This window comes from Ahaetulla prasina, chromosome 13, assembly GCF_028640845.1.
Source record: "Ahaetulla prasina isolate Xishuangbanna chromosome 13, ASM2864084v1, whole genome shotgun sequence".
Lineage (NCBI taxonomy): Eukaryota > Metazoa > Chordata > Lepidosauria > Squamata > Colubridae > Ahaetulla > Ahaetulla prasina.
The window spans coordinates 19,857,062-19,872,477 of record NC_080551.1 but is presented as its reverse complement, the minus strand read 5'-3'; positions in this window follow the sequence as shown (position 1 = coordinate 19,872,477).

Below are 15,416 nucleotides of genomic sequence, written 5' to 3'. Positions count from 1 at the left end.
ATTCCAGGATTTTATTTTATTTTACTTCTCCCAGTCTTATCTCTAGCTCTGAAATTTCCTTGACGTTTCCCAGCCAAATAATAACCACATCTATGAAGCTCACGTGGAAGAGTGGCATTTGTGTATGCCTTCTATGCTTGCAGGAAAGGCCATGGAAGGAGCAAAGGCATAGGATGTTTTTCTGTGACTTAAGCAAAAACCTAGTCAGCAGGTAATGTTTATGAACATATGAATGGCTGATGTTTGAAATTATCATGTAATCTGGATTCACCAAGGCTGTCATAATGAGCTTATAATGAGCAGAACTAAAACATAAAAGAAACCTTGTTATAAATTCTCCAGTCACTGGGGAAAAAAAAAAACATTAAGAATTGTTCCTGATCATCAAACTTGGTTTATGACTCAGTATAGTGTTTGGCATGTGGTATGATTGAAACAAGGAATACATCGTGGGATGCCTATTGACTGGGGAACGATTACTTTCATCCCCAAACCACTAGTCACCCTGAGTCACAAAGTGACTAGCATGACATTCCATCAAGACATGATTTGCTAAGCCATGGCTCACACAATGCCCTAAACTAGAAACTATAGTCTGCAGACCAGGATTTAAGTTTAAGACACTCTAAGCCTAAATCAAACTGCACAGTGTAAGAGTCCAGCCCTAAGTGGAATGTGGAGTGAGGCGATGTCTTGGGGAAATCCTGACTTTTGGTCTTTCAAATTGTGGGAATTTGGCGCCCACCCCCCTCCTAGAAGAATGAAATATTCTAGGAAATATTTTAAAAAGCAGAATATTATACCTTCCTGGATGAGAAATGGAGAAACATATTTTAAAGACAAAGGAGCTCCCTGCAACTTCCTGACTCCCCCCCACCTTTGTCAATGGGCCATTAAAAGCCTCAGCTAAGCTCACTCATTCTCCCCACCTTTGTCAATGGGCAATTAAGGCTTCAACCAAGCTCACTCAATCCCCCCATGATTTGCAACACAATACAACTGAAACTCACCACATGGCAAGGCTCAAGCAAGCTTGAGAGACAGCCAGCAAGGCTAGCTAAGACCCCACCCCTGGGAGTCTGACAACCAATCAGGATACTCTTCCTGTGCCCCAGAAAGGTCAAAGCTCAGAAAAAGCATAAAACCAGGAGCACACAGGATCTCAGCCCCTTTCTGTTCAGGAACTCAAGCCATGTGATCCTGACCACCATTAAACCATCTTTCCAAGCAGCCTCCATGTTTCCAGTGTCTTTGTCCCCACTTGGAACTGAACCCAGATGGATATTTCTTCCAACAATTGGCACCCACAGATGGGACTCCAAGCTAACCTAACCAATGGACCTGGCCCAGGTAAGCCTCCCTTGCTAGCAGCAGACCCATTGAGTCTGTGGGTAAGTTTTCCTGGACCTTGGCCATTTGGAACTAGGTTTTAAAGGGGTTTTGAGTGTTGAGCTCAAAGACTGCTTGGAAAGAAGGTGAGTACCTCTAAATTTTAATTTTAAGCATGGAAAAGCATGGGAAATATGTGTATGCCTGCATGTGTGTGAATGAGAGAGCCCTTTTCCCAATCACAGCTGGATCTTGCATCCTCTGTGCATTTCCTAACCGCAGAAAGACCAAAAGTCTGAGAGCATGGGGTTTTGCCAGAGCACAGGACCTTCTGTTAGGGAAGGAAGAAGTGTGTGTGTGGATTCCACCTGAGGAAACAGTCTGATTCCACCTCTTTGAGCAACCTCTAGCCGCACCTCTGCCTACTGCTAGCTCCACCGAGCCGTGACCGGTAGGATAGAGAAAGCAAGGGGAAGCCAAACGTGGAACTTTGTGTTTATTAGGAACGGAAGCCGAGCGAGAGGAAAGTAAGTGTGAATGAAGCAATTAAGAGTAAAAAGAAAAAGGAGAAAAAAAAGGAAGCAGGAGATCTGCTTGGGGCCCTGGATGCCCGGAGGCTGCCAGTACTGCCTGGTATGCTAAAAAGGAAGCAGGAAGCAGTGTTGAAGAGGTGCTCGTACCTACTGGCAGGGCAGTAGGTCCTCTGGGATCACCTTTTTTGATACAAACTGGAAGCTCCCTTAACAGGAAGGTGCCCATACTTCGACAGAAGGGAGTCAAGTCCTTCCCAGAACTTTTTTTCTGAAAACTGTAGGAGGATCCACCGGCTAAGCCAAAGTGAAAATAAAACCTCACATCGGAGAGGAAACATGGGAAGCAGTAGCTCGAGGGTGGAGGGAAATCCCCTGGAAAACCTGCTGGGGGCCTGGAGTGCCCGGAGGCTGCCAGTTTTACCTGGTATGCGGAAAAAGAAATTGAGGAAATTGTGTAATAAAGATGAGAATAGGAAACAAATTTGGCTAAATAAAGGTACTTAAAAGAAAAGGGAAATATATAAATAGGAATGTTTGGGTTTTTGTTTTGTTTGTTTGTTTGTTTGTCTCTTTCTCTTTCTTCTATGGAACCACGTGGTCTGTCTGTTAAGATTTGTGCCTTCCCTAATTTAACTGAGATTTATGGCGGGAATGATCAGTGTGTGTGTAAATCTCAGAGTTTTGTTTTCCTCTCTGTCCTCCTTGTTTTTATGTGTGTATGTCTGTCTTTGTGGGCCCTTGAAGTAATTGTAACTGTAAAATGTATCTGATCTCTAGAGACAAGAATTTTAAATTGTTAGGGAAAAACAAAAACAAAAGGTTGAAGCAATAAAATAGGGAAAAGAGAGAGAGAGAAAAGAAAGAAAGCCTTTGCCCTATTTTCGTGTGGCCACCGGGAATAGGGTACAGAACTTTTCATTTCTGCTTTTGTCTCCTTCCCTCTCTTTATCTTAAAGTAACAACTCAAGTTTATAAGGAAACATTTTAAGTTCACTTACAAGATAAGTTTATGAGGAAACGTTTTAAGTTCACTTACAAGAGAAAAAAAAATTCAGTCTTGCATTTACTGTGTGTTTAAATGATTTTACCTGTTTCTGAAGCATGTGAATCCAGTTTTTTCTTTCTCATCAGTTGTTGAAACTGCATTTTGTTGAAACTGCATTATCTTTTAGTAACTGCAATATTGATGTGTTGTTTCTTTTCAAACTCTGCCTGCAAGATATCTACCCCCCTCCTTTTTTAATCCTGTTACAATGCCTTTCCTGAGAAGATTACCCACAAAAGTGGGGAGGAGATCCTGTTCTAATGTCTTTCAGCCCTGAAAAGATGACTCTGCAACTGTGGAAGCAGAGCACATGGTTCCAGATGCTGCCTCCAGAGGAGACCTTCCATTTGTTGGAGCCAGGAATTGAGTTTGAATCCAGCCCCCACTGAAAGTCATCACAGCAACCAGATTGGAGCAGACCTTTCCAAACCTGACTGACCAACAAGCATGCCACCCAAAAGATATGAAAGAAAGGACCCTGAGATGTATAAGTAAAGACTAAAAGACTCTTTTCAATTCCCAGAAGACAACTGGAAAGACTATGGGGGAGGGTGGGAAATTCATTGTAATGTTTTCTTTCTTGTCTCCTTTATATTGTAATCAGTCTAGTATTCATGTAAGGATTGTATTTGAAAGTGGCTGCCACAGTTAGTTCTGAACACCTGAGATTTCTGTCTAATGGTAGGGAAATTTGTCAGCATGTTTGTATTGCCTGTATCGTAAAAGTAGCTGCATACACAGGCACACACAGAGAGACACACCATTGAGAATTAGACTGAAACTATTCCCTTCACTTACCTCCACACAAGACTTCTAGGTTGATTTTTGCTCTGTGGCACTAAAAGCCCAAGGAATCAGATCTCCCTGCTAATTCCATGGGGGAGGGGCATCCCCCTCAGGCAATTCCTCTCTTGAAGAGATAGCAGAAAAAGTGATATCCAAAACCCAAGCCCTGACTATGACTCACAAATGATGCTGCCCAGTTGCCCAGTAAAGCAAGATATGTTGCACTGGTGGTCTCATGAGTAGAAGTCCCAGGGCTCATTGTGTGTAATTTAAAAAAAAAAAGAAAGGAAAAAGCCTGGATTGCACACTGATTAACCTCAATTTGGACTGGAAAAAATCTTGGATAGACTAAAGTAAGAGCTAGGGCAGGTTCAGTAACCAACCCTTGGAAATGGGCAGCCTGTAATTTAAAGGAAAACCATGGCTGTGAAAATTTTGGGATGTGTGCTTGCTTGAAACCTGACTGGAAGCTCACAGAAAGTGATATCTAACAGCTGAAATTAATTGGCATAGAAAATTGGATACTGTAAAATTCTTACCAGAACTTTTCCCCTGGCTGCTAGACCTTCATGGTTGAAAGCTTTTGGGAGCCACTGAAGGAATCCTTTTCTGTTGTTTCTATCAATGTCTTCCTTTGCATCAGAAAAATTAAAAGCACCCACTGATTTGATCAATTTTAATTTTTGCCAAGAGCATGTTTCAAAACTCACGTTTTGAAAAAAAAAACAAGTAGGGATTGTAGGAATTTAGCACCCACCACCCTCCTAGAAGAATGAAATATTCTAGGAAATATTTTAAAAGCAGAATATTATACCTTCCTGGATGAGAAATGGAGAAACATATTTTAAAGACAAAGGAGCTCCTGCAACTTCCTGACTCCCCACCTTTGTCAATGGGCCATTAAAAGCCTCAGCTAAGCTCACTCATTCTCCCCACCTTTGTCAATGGGCAATTAAGGCTTCAACCAAGCTCACTCAATCCCCCCATGATTTGCAACACAATACAACTGAAACTCACCACATGGCAAGGCTCAAGCAAGCTTGAGAGACAGCCAGCAAGGCTAGCTAAGACTCCCACCCCCTGGGAGTCTGACAACCAATCAGGATACTCTTCCTGTGCCCCAGAAAGGTCAAAGCTCAGAAAAAGCATAAAGCCAGGGAGCACACAGGATCTCAGCCCTTTTCTGTTCAGGATCTCAAGCCATGTGATCCTGACCACCATTAAACCATCTTTCCAAGCAGCCTCCATGTTTCCAGTGTCTTTGTCCCCACTTGGAACTGAACCCAGATGGATATTTCTTCCAACAATATACAAGAACTGTTGCAGAGCTATTGCTTTTCTATAGTTTGTTTATTTAGGGAATGGCACCTACAGAGGTTATGCAATCGCTGATATACAAATTTAGTTTAAATAAAGCACCAGCAAATATGTGTGTGTGTGTGAGAGAGAGAGAGAGAGAGAGAGAGAGGTAGACAATACAAGATAAAATATTAAATTAAGGTAAAACCATAAAATCATAATATGGAGCTGTAGAATTACAATGGGATGGATGTTATAATTCAATATCGAAGGAAACTACCCATCTACACTAACTGCCTCTGGTGTGGCTGCAATTTTCTATAGTTTGTATAATCAACAGATTGTTGTCATACCTGCGCACACACAATTGGGTTAGGCAAAGTGACAGTGAGATATTCAATTATTGTAAAACCGAGCTGATGAGAATAAACATGACCAACATGAGTCACACTGGATAACCATTGCACACCTCTGCTTCTGAAAACAGAAAGCTTTAGGATTAATTTCCAGAAGTTGAGGCAAACAGATACCTTGTTGCTTAGAACTGAGTCATAAAGATGCACTTTCGTTGCAAGTTGTCATTTGCCCAGTAGAGGGCATACTCAGTACAGTAAATCATAGATGAGCAAGTTCTGTTCCTGAATCCAAATTATATTGCATATCCGGTGTGTAATTAATAATGAAAGCTGTATTCCTAATCTTATTTACCTAGAAAAACATTTCCCATGGATATCTCTTGAACTACATTTACAAAAGAATAAATTGAGGAGTAGAGGAAGGATATAGAAGAAACATTTAAAAACAAACAAAAGTGCTTGAGTGGTGTATTTTCAAAGTACAATCAGATCATTTAAAGATGCAATCATCATTCCTATGCATTTTTTCATCATATAACTTTTAGTGAAATAAAAACTGCCTGAAGAGGGGGGGAAAGGAGCAGGGTGTGGGTGGGTGGGGAGCGATTGTGAATCAGCAAAAAAGATGGAAAGGGTTTTTTGGCTCTGGTCCTGCTTACCGCAAATGTTGGGCTCCACCCCTGCTTAACGTGTGCGCACGGGATTTGCCTGCCTTCTTTCTCTCAAAGGTCCTGTTGCAGGGAGCTTTGAGAAGGCAGCCAGACCTGAACTTGGAAAACTCTCATTCAGATAATTCCACGTGACAATAACGATCCTAAGGAGGCTTTAGCCCAAATTTCTAATAGCATCTCCCAAATGACTGCATGAACTTGTGGAGAAAAACAAAGATCACACAGAAAATAAACACGGGTATGTAAGCTGGCCCTGCCTCCATAAATGAAAACACATTGATAGTCAACCGTGAAGGTGAGATCCAATTAAGAAATGCATGGCTGCTTCAACAATTACTACCTTGCCTAATGTGGCCTGTTACTAATTTCATGAGTATGACAAAGTTGATTTTTTTCCCCAGCAGGGTAATGCCACTGTTTGCAAAGGACATGCTTTACAAGTTTAAGGTGCCATACGCTAAATAAATAAATAAATAAATAAATAACAAGCTTAATGTCCAATTTAGTTTTGATACTGTAGGAATTTAGCACCCACCCCCCTCCTAGAAGAATGAAATATTTTAGAAAATATTTAAAAAGGCAGAATATATTTCCCTGGATGAGAAATGGAGAAACATGTTTTAAAGACAAAGCAGCTCCCTGCAACTTCCTGCCACCCCCCACCTTTGTCAATGGGCCATCATCTGCATCATAATAGAACTCATCTAGCAACTGAAACTCACCACATGGCACCTGGGAAGATTACATCAGCCAGCAAGGCTAGCTAAGACCCCCACCCCCTGGGAGTCTGACAGCCAATCAGGGTACTCTTCTTGTGCCCCGGAAAGTTCAAAGCTCAGAAAAAGCATAAAGCCAGGGAGCACACAGGATCTCAGCCCTTTTCTGTTCAGGAACTCAAGCCATGTGATCCTGACCACCATTAAACCATCTTTCCAAGCAGCCTCCATGTTTCCAGTGTCTTTGTCCCCACTTGAAACTGAACCCAGATGGATATTTCTTCCAACAATACCAAGCCAGGTATAGAAAATCTATTCCAGAAGTTGAGTGCAGTCACAAATGTGATTTTTTTCTTTTTTGGTACTTGGGAGACATTTTGAAGGTTGAGGGACATTGCCAGAAGATGCAGTGATTTCACCCTTTATGACCCCAGAGCTTCTAATCGAATGGGGCAAAAGTGGCATCAGCCACTTCTAGACAGGCCATGGAAAGCTATTGTCGCTCTTGAGACCCCAGATGTTGCTGCCGGCTGAAGTCATAATGGGACTTGTTTGTGTTTGGGCTTAGCAGATTTTGTCAAGCCAGTGAACAGTGATATATTCCATTTCCAACTAACTGTGGCGTAGCACATTGTGTGAGCAGTGTTTCTGAGTACAGTGCTGTCTTACTATTACCCCCTTATTGGTGGGAGGATTGAGTAATATGGTTGAGGTCAAAGACAAAAGACGGCCTTCTCTGCTGTACGGAAAAGGAAAGAATCCTAACCCTTTTGCATATATATTATAGAAATAAAATCTTACTGTAAATATAACTCCTTTGTTGTTTTCTTGGCTAGCGTTGCAACACAATTCTGGGCAGGCATGTGTAAACATGTTTACACAGCAGAAAGTCTGGCAGAAGAGGGGCCGAAATCCTTCTCCATTAGCTGAATAGACATGGGCTATTGGGAATTTAATTCAGCAATATCAATGATTCAGGAAAGGTGCATAAACTGTAGTCATAAACAGCTGCTGTATTCTAGTCGCTCAGTTTGCTGAGAGGCAGATTTGCTCAGAAGCAAATCCCATAGAGTTCAACAAGATTTTCAGAAGTAAAAGATGACTGACTGGTGCTGGAACCTAGTTACATTATATTGTTCTGATCATACTTTGCTAAGTTCACTGGTTAAGTCAGTCAATAAGCCAAACAGAATGCCAGGCCAAAATCAAACAAAATGTGACTGCAGTGAAAATAATAAACTTAACAAAATGTAAACTGTACAGCCTCTAATTCCTGTCTTTTGCATATATCCAAGGCCAAATCCAGTTCCTTTCTTTGCCTAATTTCATCAAATTGACTCTGCCCCAGATACCCTTCCCAATCCCATCTAGACCAAAGAACAGAAACCAACAGCTCACAACACAGCCCAAACAAGCCCTACAAGGGTATTGCAAGCTAGAGAAATCCCTCCCCCCCCAATCTTCTTATCAGCTAACAATCTCAACATTTCATCTCCCTAACTAGGGACTTGCCCAACTCTGCTATCCTTCTGAAAGGCCCACTTCAGCTAACAACAGGACCTGTCCCAGGTATACTGATAAACCAATCAGATCCCTAGAAATTCAGGTCTTGTAGCCCTCAATTTGTACAAAAAAACATCTGCTTTCTCATTGTTTGATTGTATCTTTCTTCTAAAGCAGGCACCCAATGATCATTGCAGTAAACATGGTTCCTATCCCCAGTGTTGCGCTCCTTCGGCAAAATTCCACTTTATTTATTTAAGATATTTTTGTCCCGCCTTTGTTATTTTTATAGATAACTCAAGGCGGCTTTATGACTTAATTATGACTTAATGCTCTTTGCAGCCCAGCTATAATGATAGCTTACATATTCTAACTCCTCTGTATCCTTAACTGTGAGACTAGGCTAGTCTCATTTTTAGGCTAGAGTACAGTACTTGTTTTCCACTTGCTGTCCTAAATAACTCCTAGGATAATTTTTCCCAGACATAAAATATGACTTGGTTGCACTGAGTGTTGGGTGAACCGAGCCAAGTTTACTCAATAAACCACGACTTAGCAACCATGCAGGCAAATCTGTTTACTTGGTTTGATGTTTTCCCAGTGTTTGATTACAACTTCCACCTACTATATAACTTGATGGTTACGGATGATAAAAGCTGTAGTCTTAAGAAGTCAAGAAAGTGCCATATTTCCTTATACTGACTGAAGTTTTTTCCTAGTCTATCTGTCTGTTTATCTGAGGGCTGAAGATTTGCACAGATTTCTTTTCTAGGACATTTACACAGACTGAGGATTCATATACAGTACCATGCTACATCAACATGGAATTTTGATGTAGCATGATACTGCATATGATTTTAACTTAACTTCTCCGTATAACCTGAAAGGGGGAAAGATTTTAGTAGCCTGCATCAGAACAGAATGTTCAAGCTGGCAGGAGTGGTGCCTACAAGAGATTATGGTAAGGTTATTAATTAGATTGAGCACGTGGAACGGGAGTCGTCGATTAGACCAGAGGCAAGCCAAGTTGAATGTGATGTGTAAAGCTTTGAGGATATTTCTAGCCTGACTACATAGATGTTTACCAGAAAACAAGCTCTGCTGAACTAGACTTGCTTCTTGGTGTGCCAGTGTGCATTTACCACTGCACTGCTGTAGTTGTGAAAGGTCAATGGGGAACAGAGGAAGTTTGTAGGCAAGTGAAGCTTCTCCTACGGAGCTGCCAAGGGCTGCCATTTAGGGTATGAGGGAGAAATCGCCTCAGAGCAAATTAAAAAGTTTAAATAGGGCTATGAGTCACTGTGAAGGAAGAACAAGATTACAGTAGTGCTCATTGGTTAAAAATTTTATTGCTTCTGCCTGAGAGAAATGGAACAAGCACCTCAGGTGCATGCTGTAAGGGTGCGCACATGCATGTGCCAGAGAGTAACGTATTGGATTTTAATATACTGAATTGTTTGGTGCTCTTAAATAAACGCTACTGTGCAGCTATAATTCTGGGAACCAAAAGCTCTCCAAGGTGGTGTGCTTCTCAAGTTTATTAGAGGACACCGAGAGGGACGTTTTTCCTTTTGTTCCTCCTCCTCTTTGGCCCCCTTTCCCCCCTCACTGTCCTAATTCCAAGTAGTTACAGCATTTACCATGATTTTCTGAACCACGTTGAATGAATCACTTGTGACAAGGATCATATTACACACTGTCATAAACCATAATCTCCAAACTTTAGTTTCATACAACATGCTAAACCATAATTAAATAAATCACTGTATACTTATGGATGAAATATGAAACTATAAGGTAAAGGCTTCTTCGAATTAAATTCCCGGTGACCATGAAGACCTAGAAATAGTTTTCTTGGCAGTGATAAAATTTCAAAAGGGGCCTCTGGTGGCTCAACGGACTAAGACAGTCTGCTATTAACACAGCTGCTTGCAATTACTGCAAGTTCAAGTCCCACCAGGCCCAAGGTTGACTCAGCCTTCCATCCTTTATAAGGTAGGTAAAATGAGGATCCAGATGAGGACCCAGATTGTTGGGGGCAATAAGTTGACTTTGTATATAATATACACATGGATGAAGACTATTGCTTAACATAGTGTAAGCCGCCCTGAGTTTTCGGAGAAGGGCGGGATATAAATGCAAATATAGCCTCTAACACATTAACCTTAGGCCTGGGATCAGAACCAGGTCTTAAATAGTTTTTGGGAATCCCAGAAGTGGGCTACTTAAACAGCAGAATAGAATTTTAAGGTGAAGACAGGCTCCATCACACAAAAGTCATAACTGAAGGAACAGCCCAACATCACTGATGGGAAACCAGAGACTAAAGCAAGAGTGGTCACTCTTTAGGGTGATGAGATCAACTTGGTTCTTTTGATTAGAATGCCAAAATCGAAAAAGAATAGCTGGATTAAAAAATGAAGAAACAATGAATCCTTGGACACAACATACAGTAGTTAATTACGAAAATCAAGCCAGTATGGCATATGAGTCTCTCATTTGCTTATAAAACTACCTGAGCAAAAATAAATATAAGTAAGTATTAACAAATCTGGTCACCACATTAATCTCGGATTTGGCCCAGTGTTAATGATTTCACTTTGTAATGTCCTTAAATGGTTGCTAGGAGCTCTTTTTGTTGGCAGCAGCCAGTCCTACTTGTTGTTTCAAACAGCATGACAGATTGCTTGACCGTTATTTTGCTTCATACGTACCTTATTTCACTATATTCCCTTTGAATGATTTCCATGGCCAGTAAAATTGATGCCAACTTACAGAACTGAGGTCCCCCCCCAGATTTCATAGCTGTGCAACAGGTAGAAACCCCTCCTTGGGCGGGGGGGGGGAATATCTGTTCAAATTTGACAGCTACCATGTCTGCAAAATTCTCCACCTCTGTGTGTATCCAGCACACACTTCCCTTCATTCAGACTAGATGTCAGCTTTCCATTTTGAATCAGTAATCATGCCAAAAGCCTGGAGTGGAAAGCACATAGTGTGTATCTCAGAACTGTATGTGTGTGGTGTTTTAAGAATTGGCTCCGAGCCACAAGATAATGGGCAAGTTGTAAAGAGGATGTGTAGCAAAATAAATCCTTCTGTCAACACTGGTCTTTCCATGTGAATTCCCCCTCCAAATGGACGATGTCACCATAGGTCTATACCTTCTGTAACAAGTGGTTGTGTAGCCACTTGCCCATTCATTCTTATAAGGCTGCTTGTGAAGTTACACACTGATGTTACCCTAACTGTGACAGCAAAAACTGTCAAAAGAGGCCCCTTTGTACTTCCATGACCAAGAGGTGCTGCAAACCCAGAGCAGGCTTGTCCTCCTTTCTATCTGACTTACAACTGCAAGGGTATACATTTTTCCTACCCTATTATAATTTCAATGACTTGACAGAACTTGCAGTAATAAATGACAGAAGAGTCTCATATACAAAATGATTTGTCCTCTTCTCTAGATGATCAGACACTAAATTTCTTACTTGTACAGTTCAGCTGTTAATTCATGTCTGAGTTTTCCCCCAAGCATTTATAGGGGGGGAAAATCCAACATACTGGTAGTGATTTTGCAAAGTTGAGAGTTATTAGTCTAAAAAAAATGACTCCGTAACATTTTCCTACACTATACTAAACGTGTTTAATCCTGATTGCACAATTGGCTATCTCACTGAGAAACGTCACACTGTTGCATCCAATATATTTTCCAAACTGAAATGGCTACTTAATATAATACATTAAATTACTTTTAAGGGTTGATTTTTTCCCCGCATTCATAAAATTCCTGTGTGATATCAGAAGCAGGACTCTACCTTGAGAAAAAAGAGAGAGCGCCATAAATGTGTATCTGGGCAACTACTAAGCTAAAATTTTGGGACATTTGATACTATTGCTTATTTTGCATTACTCAATAGTATGATCATTAACCTGATCTTTGTGAACAAACAGTCTCATCCACCTTCCAACAACTGCAGAAACTGGAAAATGAACAACGGTCAAATGATATTCCCCAATGGCACACCAAGTAAAACAAGCATCCAATGGTGCAGAGAGAGAACAGACTGAGAGACCATGATGAAAGAAGCATTCCATACCGAAAAAGAGCGGAAACGGGAGGGAAGAGCCAATGGCACTAATAGAAACTACTTAAAATTAGTCCTGCATGAAACAATTCCAACAGTCTGTCTGTCTGTGAAAAATCCTGGGGCAGGTCACAAAATATCAGAGACAGCTGTAACCAGGAGTAAAATGGAACTGGTGGTCCAAAAAGTAAGACCATCAATGTAGGTCAAAGTCAGGGAGATTGTTTAGCAATAAGCAAAGTTCAGTTTAGCAATGTCCCCAAGAGAAGCCCAGAAGTTATTAGCCAAAGAATTCCAGGTACAAGGCAATTTAAGCATAGCACTGCGACATGAAGGCAAACATTGCTGCAACCACCATTAAGTTTTAACTCAAAAGAAATCCAGTAGGAGGTGCAGGTTAAGGCACATAAATGGGGTAGGGCTTTCACTGCACAGCTATGGACACCTTGACTGTTTTGACCCCCCCCCCCCGAGAGATGCTGTAGGGTTAAGGTATTGCATTGGGGCTGAGGAACCCCAAATTCAAGTCCCATTTGAACACAAAGCCCAGTTGATGATTTGGGGGTCAGTCACTTCTCTCTCACATGTCAACGTGTCATTTATTTATGTTTTTATTCGTTTATTTATATCCTGCCTTTATTATTTTCACAAATAACTCAAGGCGACGAACATATCCAACACACCTTCCTCCTCCTATTTTCCCTACAATAACAACCCTGTGAGGTGGGTTGAAGAGGTGGGTGGGAAACTGGCCCGAGATCACCCAGTTAGCTTGAACTCTCCCAATTTCTAGCCTGATGCCTTAACCACTAGACCAAACTGGTTGAGGATAAAAATGACTGAAGGATTTTTAATCATACCAGAGTTTTTCAAGCTTTTTCGGACTGCAGAACCTGAAAAATATACCCAGAACTCTTAGATCAAGAGGCAAGGCTCTAAGAATAGAAATTTGTCTGCTATACTGGAGTACTTCCCCCACTTTTAATATCCTTTAATATCTCAGGGAATCTCACTGAGTTTTCACAGAGCCCTAAGAACACTGTTTGATTAAAAACTCTTGATTTAGACCAGAGGTCTCCAACCTTGGCAATTTTAAGCCTGGAGGACTTCAACTCCCAGAATTCCACAGCCAGCAAAGCTGGCTGGGGAATTCTGGGAGTTGAAGTCCTCAGGCTTAAAATTGCCAAGGTTTGGAGACCACCCATTTAGACCACCTGCAGCTCTCTGAGAAAAAGCAGGGCAGAAATGCAGCAAATAAAATACCTTTTTTATTTACTTATTTTATAAATCATGTTTATATATATATAAGTATATAATAAATAGTATTCCTGAATCACACTTCTCTAAAGGAATTCGTTCTCCTGGATTGATGAGCTGCACTGTCCCTTCGTATTTGCACCATTGTGAGGTAATTCAGTTCCCCATAAAAATCTGAAGGGGATCTCTGCCATTACTGACCCATAGGCCCTCCATAGCAGGGGTCTCAACCTTGGCAATTTTAAGCCTGGAGGACTTCAACTCCCAGAATTCCACAGCCAGCAAAGCTGGCTGGGGAATTCTGGGAGTTGAAGTCCTCCAGGCTTAAAATTGCCAAGGTTGGAGACCACCCATTTAGACCACCTGCAGCTCTCTGAGAAAAAGCAGGGCAGAAATGCAGCAAATAAAATACCTTTTTTATTTACTTATTTTATAAATCATGTTTATATATATATAAGTATATAATAAATAGTATTCCTGAATCACACTTCTCTAAAGGAATTACGTTCTCCTGGATTGATGAGCTGCACTGTCCCTTCGTATTTGCACCATTGTGAGGTAATTCAGTTCCCCCATAAAAATCTGAAGGGGGATCTCTGCCATTACTGACCCATAGGCCCTCCATAGCAGGGGTCTCCAACCTTGGTCCCTTTTAAGACTTGTGGACTTCAACTCCCAGAGTCCCTCAGCCAGCAAAGCTGGCTAAGGAACTCTGGGAGATGAAGTCCACAAGTCTTAAAGGGACCAAGGTTGAAGACCCCCGCTCCATAGCATCCCTTGGAGCTAGTCGGCCCAGGCCTTCCCTGAGGAATGAATATATTATTGACCAGGCTTAAAGTCGGATGCTGCTTCTGCCTCTCCAGGCTCATGGATCGGAAAGGGATGGGAAAAGGGACGTGACAACAGACGGGGGTTTCAGTGTCAGGCCGGCAGTGGGGCATCAAGTCCAACCTCGGGCAGGAAAACTCACCTGCGCTTCGGGCCAGACCTTCTCCTTCCAGCCGGCCTACCTCACAGGGTTGTGGTTGCCGTGAGGTGAAAAGCAGGAGCGGCGTGCGCGCCCCGCAGCATTTTGACTTCCTGGCGGAAAGGCGGGAGGCGAATCTAGCAAGCAAAAAAAGAATCAGTAAAAGAGCACCTGCCTCTCAGGAAACCTGCCCTCGCAAACACGGCTCGCCAAGGAAGTTGGAGGGCAAATTACCGGCCGGAGGGGAGTTCGGACTCGTTAAGCTGACAGAGACGCACTGGGACGGCTGCCGACCCAGCCGCCAGAGAACCGGAGCCGCGGCCTCTCTTCTATTCGCTCCCCCCCACGCTACAACCTCGACGGACCCGTAGGGTCGATTTAGGCCTCGGGCCTAACTTTGACAAGGCCCTGCCGCGGTTGCCGTGGCGACCGAGCGCTTCTTCGTGAGGGGGGGGCTTCCCGGCGCGAGCGGAGCCGCGATTGGCCCCCGCCGCGCCACGTGTCCGCGGTCGCGTGAGCCTTCTTGACAAGAGCCCGGCCGAGCCGCCTGAAGGGCGCAGGCCGCGCGCGCGCGCGGGGGCGTGTTTCTGTAGTGTCGTGTGGGGGGTGGCAGGATGGCGGGCGGTGGGGCTGCGTCGGGTTCGGGGCTCGGCGGCGCTGCATGAGCGGCGGCCCGGAGACCCTGCGCCGACCGCCGCGGGGTCGTCGGGGCGGGGAAAGTCCGGAGCGCGTCGGGACGGGAGGAGAGTTAGTTTAGTCAGGCGCTGCGAAGTGGGGGAAGAGGAGGAAGAGGAGGGCCCGTCGGAGCCATGGCGAACCCCGTGCGGCCGCCTCGGGAGCTCCCTCAGCCGGGCGGGCGGCGTCGGCGT